The sequence below is a fragment of the Salarias fasciatus genome, chromosome 3 (assembly GCF_902148845.1).
Source record: "Salarias fasciatus chromosome 3, fSalaFa1.1, whole genome shotgun sequence".
NCBI lineage: Eukaryota > Metazoa > Chordata > Actinopteri > Blenniiformes > Blenniidae > Salarias > Salarias fasciatus.
This window is the reverse complement of record NC_043747.1, coordinates 29877981-29896311: the sequence shown is the minus strand read 5'-3', so window position 1 is coordinate 29896311 and position 18331 is coordinate 29877981. Positions and strand designations below refer to the sequence as shown.

Sequence of the window (18331 nt, the reverse complement as noted above, 5' to 3'; positions counted from 1 at the left end):
CTGCTAATATTAAAATCTGTTCGGATAGTAAAAGGCTACAATCATACAATATTGCACGCCCCAGCTGCTGAACAGGACAAGGGAAAAAAAAAAAAACAAATCCAGAGATAAAACAACTATTATTTTGCACAAAGCATTAACGCTAAAGTTCTGTTGACCAAGGAGCACAACAGACTCACTGATCAGTCACATTGATTCCTTAATTCTTCCAAAAGTCCTCAATCGTGTCCAGGCAGAGTCGCTCTTGTGTTTTGTGGAATGTTGCAGGGTCTATCATTCCAATGTTCATACATTTAAGGAGCAGGGCCACTTCACGAAAGTTATTCCCCGAGAGAAGAATGTTGACTCCGAGCATGAAGTCCCCAGCTAGCATCCCACATCTGAAGCATCGCTGAGCTCCACTTCCAGACAGTATGTCCATTTGGACAAACCTGTGAAGGCGTGAGACAGACAGTAAATAGTAGGGATGGGACGAGATCTCGCATCACGAGATCTCGCGAGATCGAATGCCGCGAGATTGAGTACGATTATATAAAGGCAAAAACTCTTTATTACCTGGAATATTGAGGGAATGATACATTACATGGCACACAGCCATAGAAACACGTGTAAAACCCTGAATGTGCTCATATTCATATTTAAAAACCCGGTCAAAAGGGACATGAAATACTGTTCTGCCATGTTCTATCCGCAAGGAATCTTGGTCTTTTGAGTCCAGGAACTACTTGTGATCCAGTTTAATTGATACGACGTAAAGAAAATGTGCGGAAACGGTCGTTCAGTTCTTCTCTTTTATTGAAAAAACGCTGCATCGCATCAATGAACATTTTACCACGTCTTGCTGCTCACACTCTGTTTCTAACAGCATGCAGAGAGCCTGCAGCCTGCAGCCCTTCTTCCTCTGTGGTGTCTGTGTGAAATAAGGTTGAACATGCAAACAGCGCACCTAGTGGCAGGAAGTGCAAATGCAGTCATGGCGTCGTCTGTGCGCCGCGGTTTGAATGGGAATAGGGCGCAGTGTACAGCGGAGGGCGCCGTGGCCGTACAAGGGGCGCCCCGACCCGACACTCGGTGCTCCGACGCTGCATGTGAGTACCGCGCCGCTCCCCGCAGCTCAGCACCAAAACACCCCCCCCCCCTCCCCCCCGTCTCGTCTCGATCTCGTGGACTCAATCTCGTGAGACATCTTGCCTCGTGAAATTTGTGTCTCGTCCCACCCCTAATAAATAGTAACAAATGTTATTGCAACAAGTAACATAGACACAGAAAACCTACCCATTCAGCAATGACAGCGGAGCATCGGGATTTCACCGGGACTTCAAAGGGCTGCTCTGCGCTGCATGGCTCAGTCGTGGTGGCGTTCTTCTCTGGGAAACTTCCAGTAGGAGGGATGAGGAAGTCCAACAGCTGCGTGACGGTGTCCTGGTACACTGTGGATGCAGTTTCACCAACAACATCCTCTTCTGGGACAACTGGTGCATCTGGAGGACTGGGTCCTGCACCGGTTCCTCCACACCGATGGCAGGACGTTCATCCAATGCCGCACCGCTTGGTAAAACACCAGCAGACCCCGAGGAGCGAAAAGAGAGAAAATGAGCGATTGTAAAGCCCGCCTGAAGTAACCTGCACCGAAACTCTTCTTCTGATCCTGTGCTGCTCATGAAAAGGTGTGAACACTTTATCTCCAGCAGACATAGAGGTGTGACTAGAACATTAGCATGTTAGCAGCCATGTTCAACCCCCTCACCTCACAATCACACATTCTGACTACTTCATTGAACTATTTTATGTGACGTACCGGAGACGTAGACTAATGGGGCGAAATCACAACCGCTGCCTTCGCTGTTGTCGCTGTCAGAAGTCGACTCTTCTTCTGAAGAGGATAACGTCTCCTCCGTGTCCGGGGTCCACCTATCATCGTCCCAATCAACACTGGAAACACATAACTGTTGAAAGTCATGAAATTGTTAAAAAGCAATTCTCCAGACACACTTAGAATGAGTTTTGGAGACGACTGAATGCGTCTTCATCTATAAACTGTTGTTTGCTGGAGGTTGACGCCTTTTTATGGGAAAAGCAAACATGAAAGCAAAGGTTTAAGCTAATTACTGGGATTAGCTCATGTAACAAATGATCGTGACCTTGCTTGTTGTGGAGGTGCAGTGCTCCCCTCACCACCGCTACTGCTGCTGCTTCTGAGTGGCTTTACCCCCAGCACTGACACGCCTTCACTCCCACAAAGACGAGAACATCGGCGTAGCCTTGTACTCCCACATTCATTCAAGGTTTGAAAATTAGTAAGTTAGTTAAATACTTTATCAGATTCCAGGATCTGAAATTTGTTTTACATGTTCCAGCGACTCCGTTTCACAATCACAAAAACATTACACAAACACAGGACACAAGACATTTAAAACAATTGTCAAATGAAAGTATCACTGTAACACCCACCGAGACGTACTGTCCTCCTCTGGTCTTGTGAAACAGCTGGGGGTGGAGGCCTCGTCCATCCTGAGTGTGTTGGAGGAGTCGACATCATGGAACTCTCAACACTGTAATAAAAAAAAGACTATATATAAATATGATATAGATTATAGTAGCAGTGTTTCCCCTACCATTATACAGACCGGGCAGCCCCCCCCCCCCCCCCAACAGAGCCTTCCCCCTACCTAAATTGTCTACAGTGTGTTTTACAGCAACTGGGCAACATCAGAACAAGTTGGAGATCACATGTCTTATGATAACACAGTATATTTAAAAAGACACTTACAACACATTGTTTGAAATTGTAATCATGATTTTGCCGTGATTCCACTGAGCCTGAGCAGGTACACACTCAGCCCCTCTGCTACTCAAGCCAGCCAGGCTGAACCCCTGCGTTGCCTCAAACTTTTCTATCTCAGTTACTGTACTGAAGCTATGGGTGCAGAACGTGTCGCCTCTGACGTCCAGAGAAAATTCACCACTGTGAAAATAAAACGTAAATCTTATCTCGTCACTGGCAACAAAATAAGTGAGTTCTACTTGTCTAGAAGTTACTAACGAAGGCTGTGCCGTGCGGCGTTAGCATTTCAGTCGGACTACAATCATACATAAGAATACGATCCGTAAAGCAGAGTCTCACGTGTTTATGCAGCAGAAACACATCAGAATGGGATCATCAGCAGGTCGCCTGTCCAGCAGGAACTTCCCCTCGTCCTGATCAGTCCGAAATCCCTTTGTGCTCTGAATGTCCGCCGCCTCGTAAAGGAATCTCCCAGGAAAACACTTCCTTTCTGTGGCCTTTCTTCTCTCCTCTGCCATCTCAAACAATGATATGTTTTTGTGGCTGGCCATTCGGAGGTGTTCGCGGGAGGAGCAAGCTGCTTCTACGATGGTCGCTCCACTGCGTCACTTCCTGAACAACGCTCTGCGCATGGCGGCTCCAAACCAGAGCGCCACAGAGGCGGCGACTCCACAGGACACGTCATCCCGCAAACACGTTCCACACTGACTGACATTACGACTGCCCAATCACGAGTTGGAACCAGACAACGCTGATTGGGTCTAAGGATCCTCCAGTATACCTTTAAAATGATGACGCAGGTTTCTACCGAGTCTGTCGCTCAGAATTCTTCAGTGTAACTGCTGGAAAACTTGCTCCAAGTAGCAACACCTGCATGATATTGTATGATAGATTACAGGATTATCAACATGGACCTCATTTCATTTGAGACATGCTGAGATGCTGCAAGTCTGCGATTCATAAAAGCATCATTTTTACTCACCGTCAAGCCACCAAACCTGTTTTCTCTCTAAAAGACACACTGGAGACAATGTCTCTGAAAGAGGAGCACGCCAGGGCCAAGGTCAGCAGCGCTGCTCGCCATCTTGGAGGACCGCCTCCAGAAGTCTGTCCTCCAGACATATTCCTGGAATCTGAAAAGAATATAGATGGATGTCAAAATCACTTGTAGCCCTTTTTCATTGTCAGTGATGTATTGTAGGACAGTGGTTTGAACATCACGATCAGCTCCTGACTGGCCTCCAGGATCCCTTGTGGATGCACAGTCTCCTGAATTAGCACATAATGTAGTACTCTGGTACTTCATTGGGTAGATTAGCAGTATACTGTCCCAAACCTACTATTATATAAGGTTAATTTCAACCACACTCACCGATTCTTCCAGAGGGATTGTCCTGCTGTTGTCTGGACACAGATAACAACGACTGACTTTTCTCAGGACAACAAAGATCAGTTAAAAATCAATCACCACAAGCTCATTTTAGTATGTCAGGAAAAAGTTATACTACTATAAAATAAAGAAGCTTTAACATGCAGGCCATAACATTTCATGGGGTGAGTCTCCAGTGGGATCTGCTGCTTTCCTTTTCTGTGCCAAACTTTACAAGACAAAGATTTTTTTAAATGACATGCTAGAGATTAGGAAAACAAAACATTTATCTGCATGCCCTTTGGGAATACAGTTCTAAATGTGATCATTAAATCATTCCGGACAGCTGAACGACCGGACCGGAGCAGCAGGAACCACCACGTCCTGAACGTGTCCGTCTCATCCTGTAAACACAACGATACAAACACTGGAGTCACGTTCAACAACAAAATGCACCATCATGCTTCTGGCCATTTTTTTGGACACTTTACATTTGTGAAATGAAAATCTGCCCCCAGCACAATGTGAAGGACATTCTGTAAAACACAAAACAGCATTAAATCCTGTAAATACCCAGAGACGGATCTACAGCCACATATTACACACCTTGTGAAGTACTGGGAAACCACAAACGTTGAGGAAATTTGAAGGCTACATTAAGTTATCCCTTATCGTCTGTTAGAACGCTTGAGACTGATGATGATTCTTGGTTTTAACTGGTCTAACCGACTGAAAGGGGAAGATGAAGGGATGGACTCATGATAACAAAAAGACTGTTCTGTGTTGTGAAAGTCTTGTCAGAGTAGAGACCAGAATCCTGAGCAGCCAGACTGCATTGTGGGTTTGGGTCGTGTACCTCTCTGTCCAGACATTTCCTTCATATGTTATTCATCCCGTCTTGTGTTTTCACTGCCAGGCAGGCCCAGACATTTCCACAGCAGCCCAAACATCTGTCCAAAGGTGAATTTGTGTATGAGAAACCTCTCCACGTTTTCATTTTTGAGACAATAGAGATTACCTTTAGCATGAGGGGCCCACAGGGATTTCCATCTTGCTGACTTGGGAGACCCTGAAAGAAAGAAGAGAGGACTGTTACTCTTCAATGCACCTCATTAATGGATCAAAAATCCACAATAAAATTAACTGAATCATCTTTACTTTGACGTCCAGGCTGTGAGTCACTCCATCTTCCCGGGACAATCATTTGTGCACCTTCACTACAGTGAAAGCATCATTCAGCGTGTTAAATACTAATCAGCATTTCAAAAATAGACCATAAAGTATTCATTCAAAGTCTGGCAAAGACCAGGCTGAGGATGAGGGTTGAGTACGTCTAACGTCGCTGCTTATGGAACAACCAGAAGTGGTGAAGAACGGACCGCAGCTCCAACAACAACTAGAAATATTCATTCTATAAAATGGACATGATGCCAAAGAAACCGGCAAATTGGAATAAATCGTTCATCCCCAAAGCCAGCTGAGGCTTTTGGACGTTTGTGGAAGAGGGAGTCTAGGAAGAGAATCGTTCTCTCTCTATTTGGGCATATCAATGTCAACAGATGTAAAATCCCTTTACAAATTTATGCTAACAAGGGTTTTTTTCACTTTTGCCCACTTTTTTGATATTACTGTGCAAAACTGGTCCCACAATGAACCTGGAGCACACAAAGCATGCAGCGTCCTGGTTTCCCAGGCGGTATGAGGATGAAATCCTTGCAAGCCAAATCGTTCTGAAGGAGAGATCCGGACGACACAGTAAAAACAGATTTCCAGTCCGTTTGTGAAATGTGATTCGGTGAACACATGAACGCACAGACAAAAAAAAGAGAAAAAAAGACATATTTACTGGAAGAGACGAGGCATCCACAGGTCGTGACTGTAGCCACGTTGGAACCTCGTAGCGGTCTACTGCTTGGACATTCTTCCCATGCAGCACAAACACAATTTCAATTTAACACGATTTGAAAAGCAGCGATGCTGGAAAGACATCAGAACTGAAAAGCATCCTGAATTGCTTGTATTACTTTACTTTAAACTGTCAGACGTTACCTGCGATCGCCCTCCTAAGTTTGTCCAGAATGATTTTGACATTTCTCACATTTTTTCTCAGCTTCGTAATGGTTTGTCTTCCTTCATTCCACTGTAGTGGTGAACAAAGTTTCTCACCAGAAACATGTGAGATGAAGGCGACATGTTGTTCAGGAAGTAACTGTTCTTTTACATCCTCGCTGTTATTTTCGTGCAGCTTGTCCCACAGGACAGACTGCTGAGAGGACTTCGTCACTGGATGGCTCTCACCTTCATCACTGTTTGCGTTTGGCTCCACAAGGAAAGGACGGTGGAGTTTCAGTTTTCTGTCCATGGCAGCCTTTACGCTCGGTGGTGTTGGAGGAGCAAGATGGCCTCCATGTGGCTGGAATAGTGGATGTTCTGGCTCACGTGTGTGTGGTTTACAAGGCCTCTTTAAAGTCTTCCACGGAGACATCGGGCAGATGTTTCCATGACAGCAGCATATCAGCAAAGTCTCGAGACCCTCTGCTCTAATGTTGAACTTCAAGCTGTAAACCACACCGCATGGGCACACGATGACGGCCAAACCACCTCAATGGACAGAAAAACAAGTATTTACAGCAAAGATCAGAGATAGTATGAAAATGACGAGCCCAACAAGTACAAAGCTTTCACCTGATTCTCCCCAGATCTTCTCAGATACTCTGCCGTAGGCCTGTATGTTCTGCATTCAGTCCTGAGGCGCAGAATGAGGTCCATCTTAGAACCATTACAGTCCACACCACAATCCTGGCAGAGTGCACGCACTGCAGCCACCGGCACAGGTTAGAGCTGGGCTTCTCAACCCGCGGCCCGCGGGCCGCATGCGGCCCGCAAGCTGTAACGGTGCGGCCCACGGCTGATTGTAAGCAGTGAAAAAAAAATCGACTTTTAATGAGGAAAAAAACGTTTCTGATATGCGGACACCAGAGGGCAGTGTGTTTGACCTGCTGACAACAGGCAGATAAGTGTTGCAATTGTGGGGCTGTATCAGCTGGTGGCGGTAATGCGCCAATAGGCTGTTTGCTCACTGCCGAAAACAAAAGACTCAAAGAAGATTGATCGCAGTGGAGTTCATGGCTGCCGCTGGTGAAGTTAAACTGAAGTTATGTGATGAACACAGGAAATTTCAACCGTCATGGGGGGAAGAATTTGCTTTTCTGGAGGTAAATAGCAAGCCAGTGTGTCTTCTTCGCCAAAAACCGTCCATTCCTAAACGAGCGAATCTTCAGCGTCACCACGACCGCTGTCAGGAATTTATTACAGTAGGACTGCACCACTCAACCTGTGACAACACTGCCACTGTTCTGTCACTGAGACACTTCCGAAAGTTTTGTTTTTCTTATTATAAATCCTACGTGAATTTGACTTTGCTAAGAAATGTGATACATCGTCCTGATTTCAGGTGAGTGTAATAGTTTTAGCTGTGACCTTCTGTAGGGCTGCTGTTGGGCACAGTTTCTGTGAGTGATGCACACCTGTGTTTTTCTTCTGTCATTGTTCTCCAAAAAGTAAGTCACCTGCAGAGCTATGTTTGTATGCTTTACAATGATTTTTTTTTTTTTTTTTTTGCCACCGGTGATCTTTTTTGTGATGCACAAGATTTAATTTTTACTTCATTTATTTTTTGCAGGAGTAGGCCAATTATTTTTGTAAAGAATCCCTTAATTTACTTTTTTGTGGAAAAAGACCTGCTTTTTTGTTGTAATTTAGTGAATTTCTCAAACGCATTGCTTGAAAAATATTTAAAATACTTATGTTTTGTTACAAAAAGTGCTCATATGTGTAGTAAGTATATTCATATTTTGTGAATAAAGCCTCATTTTATAATTTGATATCTGACTTTTTTTAAATGTCATGCCATGTCACCTTTTTGCTTTTTATGGGAAATGCAGAAAACAGCCACAAATAGAACTATAAGGCTTAGTGTAATATATTTTCAACAAAGTCTTATTTTAGTTTTACAAAAGACTAATGTAGTTGTCTTTCTATTGTAATGCATTTAAAATTTCATTATTGAATATTAATTACATTATTTAAATGTCTTTTACATAATTCAGTCATATAAATTAGCAAACCGAGGTTGCGGCCCACGCAAACAGAAATGTTTTTCTATGTGGCCCTCGAGCAATGGTAAGTTGAGTAGCCCTGGGTTAGAGGGATACTTCAACATTTTGGCAAATTGGCCCATGTAGCGCAATTCCTTAGTCATTTGGAACAGCATACTTTCTGTTTTTGTGAGGGCGAGCTGTTGTTTATCCAGAGGTGAGTCGGGGAAGGTTTTCAGGACGGACACAATGGAAGTGGATGGTATTTTTGTTCCCCCTCGTCAAACTCATTAAATACACAATCCAACAACCCCAAAACACTCTGGTGGACACGTTATAATCCACACATTCACTACGCTGTGGAATATTAATGCAACATTACCAGATTGAGTTGTTTCTGCGAAGATTGCTGAGACGGAACTACTGACTAAACATGGCGTCTGGGCGTAGTGATCTCTAAAGTGGGTGATTAGTGTCGGTACTTCCGTCAACAAAACTTGAGAAGAAGACGGTGTCTGCCATGATCAGCAAAGGTCTGGAGATAAAAACCGACCTCCCACAGCTCTCCAGCAGGTTAGAAAGGCCTTTAAAATCCTGCTTGGTGACTCCGACTGCCGCCGGGCCGTGTCGTTAGTGCCGACGTTCACGATGACCCGGCGGACAGTGGAGGGGAGGGACCGCAGGAGCTCCGGGAGTCCGTGGAGGAGCGTGGGGACAGTAGCACCAGGAATACACCGCATGATGGCGTTAAAGAAGCGAATATTCCTGATGCTGCTGTCCCCGACCAGGAGAGATGTGGGGGAGAAGAGGGGGTAACGGGGCGGGGGCGGGGGGTGATGCGGGTGTCCGGGGCTGGGGAGCGCTGCGCTCTGTCGGCGCAGCCTCGTCACTGGGGCTGTGGTTCTCCGGGGAGCGGTGGTCCTGGTTCTCCCCGGAGCAGCATTGGTGGCTCCCCGAGCGCCTCCTCACCGCCTCCCTAATTATCCTCCGGCGAGCAGCGGAGGTCGAGGACTGCTGCCGCGCTGGGCCCGCCGATGCACGGCCCGATTCCAGGGCCGCGGTGGCGAGATCCGTGGCCGCGGCGGTGAGCTCCTTCTCCAGGGCCGCGGCGGGGAGCTCCGTCAACAGTTTTGTTGACGGAAGTACCGACACTAATCACCCACTTTAGAAATCACTACGCCCAGACGCCATGTTTAGTCAGTAGTTCCGTCTCAGCAATCTTCGCATAAACAACTCAATCTGGTAATGTTGCATTAATATTCCACAGCGTAGTGAATGTGTGGATTATAATGTGTCCACCAGAGTGTTTTGGGGTTGTTGGATTGTGTATTTGATGAGTTTGATGTGGGGAACCAAAAATACCATCCACCTCCATTGTGTCCGTCCTGAAAACCTTCCCCGACTCGCCTCTGGATAAACAACAGCTCGCCTCACAGAAACAGGAAGTCTGCTGCTCTGATGACTGAGGAGTTGCGCTAAATGGGCCAAATGTTGAAGTATCCCTTTAAGAGAAAGAATAAATAAAGTTAACATGTAGAATATTATCTTCCAATGTAACATTTATGCCTACTGTGGATTCCAGTATATCGAACCACCTCAACACGCCATCTTGCTTACGTACAGCTGTCATGCTGTTTACAGGGCTACAGTACAGGAAGTGTGTGACTAAGTCCTTTGTGCAAAGACAGGGAGATGCAAACAGTTAAAATCATACCTTCACATCCATTAACTGATTGGTGAGTCTGTCCTCTGTCACACCGGAGCCTCTGCTGACTGTCTTGGACCTTGACCTTTTAGGAATTCTGTGTTCAGCACTATGTGGGACCGCCGTGTGTCTCGTCCAATCCAAGGTGTCCAAAACCGACAGCTGGGCTTCCTGTTACCGGTTTGTTAGAATGAAATGTGGAAAGAATAATTTAGCAGGTTTATTAGTTTGGTCAAATTCAGTTCAAGTATTTACATAGTTGTAAAAATGTGATTCATATAAAGAACAAGATACTTCTGTTGCTGCATTTTTGTTTCAAGCACACAGAACATTTTCTCTAATTAAGATGCTGTTTCTACTGAATCCTGCAGACTCCTACACCAACAAAGTCTACCATTACTCTCACTTGGCCAAAGTCCTCTGGCTATCCTGCCCATGGACACAGAATCCCAGAAATCTTCACAGTTCACCTGTCCTGTGAAATCCTCAGGGACTGGCTCGATATCACTGACCTAAAAGGACAGTTAACAGAGAGAGACGTCTAAACAACACTTCTTCAGTCACTTGTTTTGTTTTATACCATGAAAACACTTACAAGGCATGCCGAACACCTCCTTCTGTGAAGATCCATCAGCACTACACGAGGGACGTGTCCACAGTTCACACAAGAATATTTGTATTCGTGTGCTGTGAGAGCTTCAACATGCAGATATGAATGAAGGAGCCGGTCCCTGCTTGGCAAAACTGTTAGCAGAGTTTCTTCTAGGGCATCAAAAACTCGCCCAACAGCAGTGTGAGCCTGCAAATAAAGCATTTATTGTACAAAGCCTGGCTGTAACGCAATAACTGGTTTAATACATATGTCATGAATGCCCAGCATGTGTCAATACTCCATAAAACTTGGCATGAATAAACCAGTGTGTGTAGAACATGTAATCTACTTACCTGAAGTGAGTTCCGTAGAAAGATGCACAAGTTTAGAGTCAAAATGACGCCATGATCAAAGTTCTGTAAACCATCCAGATATTCCTGGAGTCTGTAAGGCGTCCCACATCTGCTGCAGTCTCTGCAGTCGGTGTGAACACCTGAGAGAAGAGCCGTCGGTCAGTCCAGTTTCCAGGAAAGGGAAGCGGGGGGGGGGGGGGGGGGGGGGGGGGGGTTGCCAAAACACACGGATGTTAGCTTACCTCTCAGAACACCGGTCAAAGACACGATCTGTGCTTGTTTTGTGATGAGCACTGGTGGGCCGAGAACGAAGCCTCCTGGTCATGAAGAGCATACCGTTTCTCCTGGAACAAGCTCTTGTGGGCTTTCTTCTTTTTTGGCGGATCGGACATTTTCTGGTGAAACAGGCGGGTACTTTTTCGTGGAGTGAAGACATGAGACCATCCTGTGTAGTTGGTTATCCTCAGGAGGATCTTATACCCACATTTTGGTTGTGGCTCACCCTCTAAAGTTATGTCTGTGCTCCGTACCTTCCTGAAGAGATGACGCTGGCTCTCATAGAAATGCCATGTGGCCAGGTCTTTATGAATGCACGGCATTCTTGGCTTTGACCACGGACAGCGCCATGTATTCAGTCTTGTGTCGTAAGTGACCATGACTCTCCCTGTAGCAGCTTACAGTTGGTTCTAAGACCGATGTATATCGTTTGCATTCCGACTTCAGGGTGAGATCAGCTGTGGCTGGTCCGCTAGCTGCCTGAGACTGCAGCTGGAGACACTGGCGTTTCTCGTTTTCAACCATATCACTTAGTGTGTCTTCATGGAGCGCCGTCTGGATGCCATTTGCTGAGCAGTAATCCAAAGAGCGGACATGATGGCACTGAAAGGTGGTCAAGCCGCTCCGGACAGCAAAGTCACAGTCCTTCTGCCACTCGCTGGACTCACACTTTACCTGATGTAGTTTCCCCCAAGTTTTCTTTTGCACATGCAGAGGCACAAGTGGTCCAATAAAGCATTTTTCCACAGCAAGTATCTCATTTCTCTGGTCTGCGCACATGGCATCAAGATGGGAAGAAGCACTGATGTCTCTGTGAGCAATGTCAGCGTGTCTTCTGTAAATGTTTCTTCATGCTTTTTTTAAGAATCTTCAGATTACAGTGTTGACAAAGAGTAGTTTTCTTTGGGGGGGGGGGGGGGGGTTGTCCATGCTGGGACTGAATGGCAAAGATGTTTCTGGTAGTGTCCTGCAGTCACTAGACGTATCCTCCTGTACTCCCTTCTGTCCTGTCCTGGACTCTCCTCCACCTGTGAGAGAGAAACAGTCACAAAATCTCTTAAAACAACACAAGACAAAAGGACTAGGGCCCGACCGATTCATCGGCCGGCCGATATTATCGGCCGATATGAGCCCTTTTCAAAATATTCATCATCGGCCGGGTTTTTGCCGATAGAACGCCGATACACTCTTAATTTCTCATAAAGCAGTAAATGGTGAATGAAGTGTCGGGAGTCATGCAGAATCATGTCCTTGCACCGTTTGTCCACCAGAGGGAGCTCTGACTCCGTACACATCCTTAGTCCTACTGCTGTTTTCACAGCTAAGCTGAGAAAGCTAAGCTACGCTACAACCAGGAAACATTGCTAACATTACTTTAGCCTCACCGAGCGGACGTGCATGTTTATTGTTGATGCCCCGTTTTCCCAGTGAACGACGAGCGTGAGAACCATCACCCAGCAGAGTGCGTGTTCCCTGTCAGCTGTGATCTGTGTGCTTTTCCATGCGGTGCCGTGCGGTGCCGTGCGGCGCCAGCCTTCCTCATTTGGGATGATGATGTTGGTTCATTCTTGCCGCTGTTAAGTTGTCCACATGTAGTCATTCAGTAGTTTAAATGAATGTTTTTTTCCTGAATGATTAACCAACAGAGTGCCGGCGGGAGCGCTCGTTTCTACCCCCGCGCATTTCAGGCGGGCGGAGTTAGTCTATGTTATGTTGTTTGTCATTCAGTTAGACCCTCCAGGCATCCGCGATTCCGTGATCGCAGAATTTTTCACGTCTGTCTGCGGATTCACGGACCTTCCCTGGATTTTAATGCGGAATCTAAACTTTTTCTCTGCAGATTCCTGGTGGGTGTGTTCACTGGGGGGAGGGGTTAATAATGATTACCGTTACTGTCTGTGTTCAGCAACCGTCATGATGTTGTGTCACTGTTAGTTTTACTTTGGGAGAAACTACTACAACGTGACAGGCTGTAACAGCATCTCACTGTGTTGTTATGCAGTAATATTACTGTCGGACTATTTGTGATCATTATACAATGGGGGAAATAAGTATTGAACACATTAACTGTTTTGTCATTACATTTATTTCCAAAGATGCAATTCATGTGACATTTCTTCCAGACACTGGTATTAACTCAAATAATCCACACATGAAAAGAAATCACAACATTCAAATCCATAAATAGTGATTATGTGGAATTAAGTGCAATAACACAGGAAAAAAGTATTGAACACACTATCTGAGACTCGTTTAATACTTTGTGGAGAAGCCTTTGTTTGCAATGACTGCTTCCAGACACTTGTTGTATGTATGAACTAATCGCCCACACTGCTCAGGTGTGATTTTTGCCCATTCCTCCGCACAGATTGTCTTCAAATCCTGAATATTCTTTGGTGCCCTCTGGTGAACCCTTATCTTTAGTTCTTTCCACAAATGTTCGATCGGATTTAAGTCAGGTGATTGACTGGGCCATTCTAACACATTGATTTTCTTTTTTTTAAACCGTTCGAGAGTCAACTTTGCCGTGTGCTTCGGATCGTTGTCCTGTTGAAAGGTCCAGCCCCGTCTCATCTTCATCATCCTGGTGGATGGCAGGAGGTTCATCTCAAGAATTTGCCGATAGATGTTTCCATTCATTGCTCCTTCAATTATATGAAGTCTGCCAGTACCACGAGATGAGAAACAACCCCATGCCATGATGTTTCCACCACCAAACTTCACTGTTGGTATAGTGTTATTTGGGTGAAGTGCAGTGCCATTTCTCCTCCAAACATGGTGTGTAGTATGACAGCCAAAAAGTTCAATTTTGGTCTCATCTGACCAGACAACATTCTCCCAGTATTCCACAGGCTTATCCAGATGCTGTTTAGCAAACTTTAGACGAGCTTCAACGTGCCTTTTTTTGAGGAACGGAGTCTTGCGGGCTGAGCGTCCATAGAGGCCATGGCGGTGGAGTGCATTGCCTATCGTTTTCTCTGGAACACTTGTACCTGCTGCCTCCATGTCTTGCTGGAGTGCTTTCCGGGTGGTCCTTGGCTCTTTGAGAACTCTTCTGACCATCTTTCTGACTCCCTGGTCAGAAATCTTGCGAGGAGCTCCTGTGCGCGGCCTGTTGATGATAAGGTGATGCTTCTTCCACTTGCGGATAATGGCCCCAACGGTGCTTACTGGAATACTCAGATTCTTTGAGATAAGTCTGTAACCAGTTCCATTCTGATGCTGAGCAACAATCAGGCTGCGAAGGTCTTGAGAGAGCTCCTTGCTTTTACCCATCATGAGATGTGTCTTGTTTGACTACTTGGTGAAAAAACAACCTGTTTATAGGGCCATCAATTAGCACTAACCCAGCTGATGTTGGTTTGCACTTATAGGAAGTACAAAGACTAATTACTTTCAGGTGTGAGATGGTATGGTGCCTTTCCTTGACAAACTATACAGCTTTCCCATGGTGTGTTCAATACTTTTTTCCTGTGTTATTGCACTTAATTCTACATAATCACTATTTATGGATTTGAATGTTGTGATTTCTTTTCATGTGTGGATTATTTGAGTTAATACCAGTGTCTGGAAGAAATGTCACATGAATTGCATCTTTGGAAATAAATGTAATGACAAAACAGTTAATGCGTTCAATACTTATTTCCCCCATTGTATATTCAAAATGCAACTCTGTCAAAGACAACATGTTTTTGTACTTGAAAATTCCTCTCTGTTGTAAAGTTAAATACTAAAGGACAAAGTGTTGTAAAACAGTAAAATATTCTGCCTGCAATTTATATTTTTGCTGTTGTAAGTGTTTAGGGACCAAAACAGAAGTTATTTTATTCATTAAATAATTTTTAAATTTATCGGCCGATATATCGGAATTTTTTTTTGTCAAATATCGGAATCGGCATCGGCCTCAAAAAAAGCCATATCGGTCGGGCCCTAAAAAGGACCAAGGGATTTTCTCCAAAAGACGAAGCCAAACATCTGTTACTCGCGCATGCGCTGGACCGTCCTCCCTGCTGGACGGCTTCTCCAGAGGAAACGCCTCGATGGCTCCTCTTCTCCGGGCGTGCACGGCTCTGTTCACAGTTCCTGCGCTCGGCCTCGCTCATAAAGCTGATTTTCTGAAACAGTTACAGTTTCCTGATGTCAGACCAGCCTGCAGGTGTAACGAGTTCTACACCAGTTTCTGTACCATAAAGCCAATGAAACAGAAACAAAAAACATGCTCATGTTTCAGGTTGGTGCACTTTCAATAAAGTATTATTTAAAGCTGGTGTCCGGAGTTTCCGTTTGTTTCCAACGTCTGAATCATTTTTCAACAGAGCTTCAATGTGTCAGTCTGGTTCGATACTACAATATAATGTTAGCATAAAGCAATATAAAAATGTATTTATGAGCCCCGCCTTCGTCTCATAGACCCCCATGTTATCCGAAAAAGCGCCGGTCAGCTTCAGCCAATAGACTTCAAGCTTCCGCCTTGTCCTGCTGTCAGTCAGTGTGGAGCAGCCAGAGAGCACGTCGCTCGCCCAGCAGAGGAGAGTTAGCTCTGCAGCAGATATATCCACCGTCTGCTGAACATCCACCGTAAACAGCTCAACATGGAGGATGCTGCAGGACTGGAGGCTCTCATTTTCACCTGACGGATAATAGCGTGCACAATTAAAGGGGCGTGGCTTGGTCGCTCATGAAAGCAGAGGGAGGGCGGAGCCTGAGACGCTGGATTAAAAAACCTCTCTCTTTCAAAACTCCGGACACCAGCTTTAAACAACCAGCTGTCATTCTTATGTTGAGGCAGCAAAGGGAGGAAATTGGTAAAAAGTACCTAAGTTACTTTTAAAGTAACTTAGTTACTTTGATATTGAAGTAATCAGTAAAGTAACTAGATTACCTTTTTGATGAGTAATCAGTAATTGGATTACCTTTTCAAGTAATCTGTGACAACGCTGCTCTCTGCATCCTGTCTTTTCACTTTCGCTCCAGAACAGAAGGGCGGTGAAACTGGCCTCTGCTCCAGGCCTGCAGGCCTGACGACTTGTGGTTCTGTTACAATCGATGAAGAGACCAAAACCTCATGTCCAACACTGTGAGCGTTCCTGGTAACATGAAGCTGACAAATATCTGACCAAGGCAGTGATGACGAGCAAAAACGTGGCCGTGGTGTAGTCCAGAGCTGACAGAGGGGAACCAGCCTTCTTGTTGGAGTGTGTTGTTTCATGCAGCTCCAGGTGCTGTGGAGCCACGGCCTGTGGCCGGGGCCACTGCCGGCCAGTGGGGCACCTGGGGGCCGTGGGAGGGGGCAGCACACCGTGCATCTCGGCACCGGTGGTGGGTTTGTTTTTAAAAAAACCACCAGGGTGGATCTGAAGGAACAGTATAGGAAAAACAAACAGTAGTCTGTTGTCAAAAAATGTTTTAGGTTTTATTATTATTGTTTCTATTGTCAAATGGGGATACAACATACATTTGCCTGTCATATTAATTCATATTCTCATTTATTATTTATTACACTCCAGAAAACTCACAGTCCACATGCAAATCAAAAATCATGTTTCATGAAATTCAAAAGCAGTTGGGAGGGGAAAAATAGAAAAGAAATAGTAATAAAAATTAATTTTAATGAATCATTTTCTTGTCATTCATTCTCTTAAACTGAGAATCGTGTTCTGGTTTAATCCAGTTTAACGCTACACACTGAGACACAATCGTCTTTACATCAGTTCTTGCATATTCATGTTGAAAAATGATTTTCCTTCAATGATCATCACCATCTGAAAGCAAAACAAGGGTATTCTGGGTATTATTCTTGCCTCGTTTTGCTCTGAACATAAAGACAACATGTGTAAAACACCGAGACATGCTATATACATTTCATAATGTTGCTTACTGAACAATAATAAATAAATCATGCCAAAGCAGATGATTCCATCTTAGAAAAAGCCGAGTTGATATTTAGAGGTGAGCAAATGATCATTTAAAATAAATCAGTAAAAAAAGTGAATTCTTTCTTTGAACATCTTATCATGAGGGACACTTCACTGAAAAACACTTTCATTTATCAGTGAAAGAGTTTGAAAAACACAGCTTTAGGTAGCTAGCATTAGGTGTTAGCTTTAAAGGAAAAAAAGAGGCAACAAACGTTTCCTCACATAAAGACGTGTTAGCCCTTGGACACCTTACAATTCAAATGACACGTTAATGTTTCAGTCAAACGTCAAACGTCTTATGTATTAAGTGGATGTAGAAACCGTCCTCTCTCGGAAGTTACCTGTAACGCCATCGATGACTGAAAGCGCCGCCGCGGCTTCTTCTTCTTCATCTTGTTCTTCCTCATCTTCTTTTAATTTCCGGCAGTGTAGACGCCTCTAGGCGTATTACTGCGTCGCCCTGGTTGTCTCAGGTCGCATTCCTTGATCTTTGAAAGCACCGCTTTACCGTGTACACTTCCTGTTGCACACACCCACGCTATGAGACTAGCAGCATGACACGAGAGTCATGAGACAGGGGCATCACACGGGAGGCTCCAGGCTGCAGCCATACCGTCTCAATGCAACAGCCTGCTGCTGCCACCAGGGGGCAGTGTTCCAGCCTCCTCCTGCCACCAGGGGGCAGTGTTCCAGTCTCCTGCCGCCACCAGGGGGCAGTGTTCCAGCCTCCTGCTGCCACCAGGGGGCAGTGTTCCAGCCTCCTGCCACCAGGGGGCAGTGTTCCAGTCTCCTGCCGCCACCAGGGGGCAGTGTTCCAGCCTCCTGCCGCCACCAGGGGGCAGTGTTCCAGTCTCCTGCCACCATCAGGGGGCAGTGTTCCAGTCTCCTGCCGCCACCAGGGGGCAGTGTTCCAGCCTCCTCCTGCCACCAGGGGGCAGTGTTCCAGCCTCCTCCTGCCACCAGGGGGCAGTGTTCCAGCCTCCTCCTGCCGCCAGGGGGCAGTGTTCCAACCTCCTGCCACCAGGGGGCAGTGTTCCAACCTCCTGCCACCAGGGGGCAGTGTTCCAGCCTCCTCCTGCCACCAGGGGGCAGTGTTCCAGCCTCCTGCCGCCAGGGGGCAGTGTTCCAGTCTCCTGCCGCCACCAGGGGGCAGTGTTCCAGTCTCCTGCCACCAGGGGGCAGTGTTCCAGCCTCCTGCCACCAGGGGGCAGTGTTCCAGTCTCCTGCCGCCACCAG

At 45.7% G+C, this 18331-nt stretch overlaps 1 long non-coding RNA gene across 14 annotated transcripts; it reads right to left on the bottom strand.

The window, feature by feature from the left end:
- Positions 1-172: 172 nt before the first annotated feature.
- LOC115409473 (uncharacterized) lies at positions 173-17815 on the bottom strand. Of its 14 annotated transcripts, XR_003933963.1 has the most exons (21): positions 17437-17815; positions 16091-16531; positions 15160-15292; positions 11144-12205; positions 10902-11041; positions 10552-10755; positions 10427-10468; positions 9966-10127; positions 6840-6900; positions 6453-6755; positions 6001-6075; positions 5173-5223; positions 5011-5104; positions 4158-4558; positions 4021-4054; positions 3768-3918; positions 3125-3655; positions 2452-2552; positions 1799-1932; positions 1276-1548; positions 173-431 (listed from the first exon to the last, which is right to left on the bottom strand). It is a non-coding gene; the product is annotated as an uncharacterized LOC115409473 (long non-coding RNA). The 14 variants fall into 14 exon arrangements; XR_003933962.1 differs by adding an exon at positions 5313-5371 and having other exon boundaries at positions 3768-4558; XR_003933957.1 differs by adding an exon at positions 4646-4690 and having other exon boundaries at positions 3768-4558.
- Positions 17816-18331: the final 516 nt, after the last annotated feature.